This window comes from Salvelinus alpinus, chromosome 30 (assembly GCF_045679555.1).
Source record: "Salvelinus alpinus chromosome 30, SLU_Salpinus.1, whole genome shotgun sequence".
Taxonomy (NCBI): domain Eukaryota; kingdom Metazoa; phylum Chordata; class Actinopteri; order Salmoniformes; family Salmonidae; genus Salvelinus; species Salvelinus alpinus.
Genome location: NC_092115.1, coordinates 31373666 through 31377275, shown reverse-complemented (window position 1 = coordinate 31377275; position 3610 = coordinate 31373666).

The following is a 3610-nucleotide window of genomic DNA, read 5'->3' as shown; positions in this document are numbered from 1 at the left end:
GCTCTAACCAATAGTGCAAAAAAGGTATTAGGTGAACAATAGGTAAGTAAAGAAATAAAAACAACATTAAAAAGACAGTGAAAAGAAGTAGCGAGGCTATATACAGTAGCGAGGCTATAAAGGTAGCAAGGCTACATACAGACACCGGTTAGTCAGGCTGATTGAGGTAGTATGTACATGTAGATATGGTTAAAGTGACTATGCATATATGATGAACATGGAGCAGCAGTAGCGTAAAGAGGGGTTGGCGGGTGGTGGGACACAATGCAGATAGCCCGGTTAGCCAATGTGCGATAGCACTGGTTGGTCGGGCCAATTGAGGTATTATGTACACAATTACATGAATGTATAGTTAAAGTGACTATGCATATATGATAAACAGAGAGTAGCAGCAGCGTAAAAGAGGGGTTGGGGGGGGGGGGGGGACACAATGCAAATAGACTTGGTAGCCATTTGATTACCTGTTCAGGAGTCTTATGGCTTGGGGGTAAAAACTGTTGAGAAGCCTTTTTGTCCTAGACTTGGCACTCTGGTACCGCTTGCCATGCGGTAGCAGAGAGAACAGTCTATAACTGGGGTGGCTGGGGTTTTTGACAATTTTTAGGGCCTTCCTCTGACACTGCCTGGTGTAGAGGTCCTGGATGGCAGGCAGCTTAGCCCCAGTAATGTACTGGGCCATATGCACAACCCTCTGTAGTAGTGCCTTGCGGTCGGAGACAGAGCAATTGCCGTACCAGGCAGTGATGCAACCAGTCAGGATGCTCTCGATGTTGCAGCTGTAGAACCTTTTGAGGATCTCAGGACCCATGCCAAATCTTTTTAGTTTCCTGAGGGGGAATAGGCTTTGTCGTGCCCTCTTCACGACTGTCTTGGTGTGTTTGGAACATTCTAGTTTGTTGGTGATGTGGACACCAAGGAACTTGAAGCGCTCAACCTTCTCCACTACAGCCCCGTCGATGAGAATGGGGGCGTACTCGGTCCTCCTTTTCCTGTAGTCCACAATCATCTCCTTAGTCTTGGTTACATTGAGGCATAGGTTGTTATTCTGGCACCACCCAGCCAGGTCTCTGACCTCCTCCCTATAGGCTGTATCGTCATTGTCGGTGATCAGGCCTACCACTGTTGTCTCGTCTGCAAACTTAATGATGGTGTTGGAGTTGTGCCTGGCCATGCAGTCGTGGGTGAAAAGGGAGTACAGGAGGGGACTGAGCACGCACCCCTGGGGGGCTCCAGTGTTGAGGATCAGCATGGCAGATGTGTTGCTAACTACCCTCACCACCTGGGGGCGGCCCGTCAGGAAGTCCAGGATCCAGTTGCAGAGGGAGGTGTTTAGTCCCAGGATCCTTAGCTTAGTGATGAGCTTTGAGTGTACTATGGTGTTGAACTCTGAGCTGTAGTCAATGAATAGCATTCTCACATAAGTGTTCCTTTTGTCCAGGTGGGAAAGGGCAGTGTGGAGTGCAATAGAGATTGCATCATCTGTTGTATTTGAGGTTGTATTTGCATAGTATTTAGGTTTCAGTAAATCAAATAAGTTAGAAAAAAAATTACGTTTAAGTTTTACAGAGGCAAATTGTTAATTTGATTGTAATCAAATAATACAAGTGTCATTGACCTAATAATTACATTTAATCTAAAGTGTTTATTTGACCTGAAAAAATTCAACTAATTTGCTTGTTACCAGTTGAAGTAATTCAATTAAGTGGATACAACTAATCACTTTTTACAGTGTTGAGACAGGCATTTTTAGTTCTTTATGATAGCTACATTAGCAGGCAATTGGTATTTCATTTTCGGGGGGTAAATACAGGCGACTATATTGATAAAAGTGACCTTGTCCGAGAAAGATTTACATGGTTATCAAAACGTCACGACAGGGTAAGCCTACACAAAACACAGCCCTTTTTAAAAGTTTCCTGAAATTCACTATGGGAAAAATGAATGGTGGAAAAACGATTGGAACCATTTCCGTGTTTGACCGCTATAATTTATAGGTATTTTGACTCAAATCAAATTTCATTTGTCACATGTGCCGAATACAACAGGTTCACCTTACAGTGAAATGCTTACTTACAAGTGCTTAACCAACAATGCATTAAGACGTTAAGAAAAGTTAATTAAAATAAGAGTTAAGACTCATACTATGGTACTCTATAGCTGAGCCTGTGTAGGGATGTGTTTTGGATTGGTCTGTGACCAGAGAAGAAGAGCCTAAGTGAGAGGTACTGTACTGTATAATCTGTCCATGAAAATAAGCACACGAAGTGAGGAATTTTTGTACGGAGGGCAATGAGAGGGTGTCGAATTTGGTCAACAAAAAATGTAATTGCTAATTTGCTACATGAGGCTTATTTGATCGAATAGAAGGTTTTAAGTTGGTTAAGTTGTCACGAATGCACCGATATAAGTGGACGAACGTGGCATTTAGGTGTAACGGATGTGAAATGGCTAGCTAGTTAGCGGGTACGCGCTAATAGCGTTTCAATCAGTGACGTCACTTGCTCTGAAACCTAGAAGTAGTGGTTCCCCTTGCTCTGCAAGGGCCGCGGCTTTTGTAGAGCGATGGGTAACGACGCTTCGTGGGTGACTGTTGTTGATGTGTGCAGAGGGTCCCTGGTTCGCACCCGTGTCGGGGCGAGGGGACGTCTAAAGTTATACTGTTACATAGGCATCTTTGAAAAAACTACTTTACATAGTATAATATGTATCTATTAGAGATACTTCGTTTTACTAGTTGTAGCAGTAGGTTTCATTAGTTGTAAGCCTATTAGTATCTGTACATCTTTTTTATGCAGTTAATGTACTTTTTTTTAAATTACTATTATTTCATTGTTATTATTAGACAGTAGTTGGCATATTATTGTTACTATGTATTTTTTCATTTGTTTTTTTCATTTGGACACTCTTGAAAACGAGATGGTGCATCTCAAGGGATTTCATCCTGCAAAATGTCAAATAGATATAGACTTGTGCCTGTTGTCATAGAATTAGATAGAGGCCTCATGATGGCTATAACACGTTTTAGCATGGACCTTGCCATTGAGGGCTTCCACCATTTTAAAGTAGTCAACTGGGTGGGGATTCCTATGAGTTGGGAGCAATCAGAGAATGAAGAAAATGTACTACTTTAAAATGGAGAAAGCCTCAATGGCACTGCCTATTCTGTCACAGACTCTAAAATGGCACAGATACAATGATACATTCTCTATCTATCTCAGTGGCCTGTTGTTCACACGTGTATCTGCCCTCACAATGGCTAGAATGGTTACACATCTCACCTCCCATCTTCCTTCCATTTCCGAGGACATGTATTTCCATTGTTAGAGCGGTCAATTTAATATATTGTAACGACCCTGGGTTTATGAGCACAGAAATCGACTCTGCCGCATGAGCATGCTTTTGCGGCAGTCGATAGCGCGCCGGACTTCGGGCTAGAAGGTCGAGGGTTCCAGACCTGCTCCCTGCTGTTTCATTACAATATAATATTTGTTGTGACTGGATGGGTTTTGTTTATGGATATGTCTATTTTTGTATGTCGTTTTCCACCTTTTTCCCGCAAAGGATTTTTTTTCTCGTTCACTATCCTTTCCAGTTGGTGGCGGTAATGCAC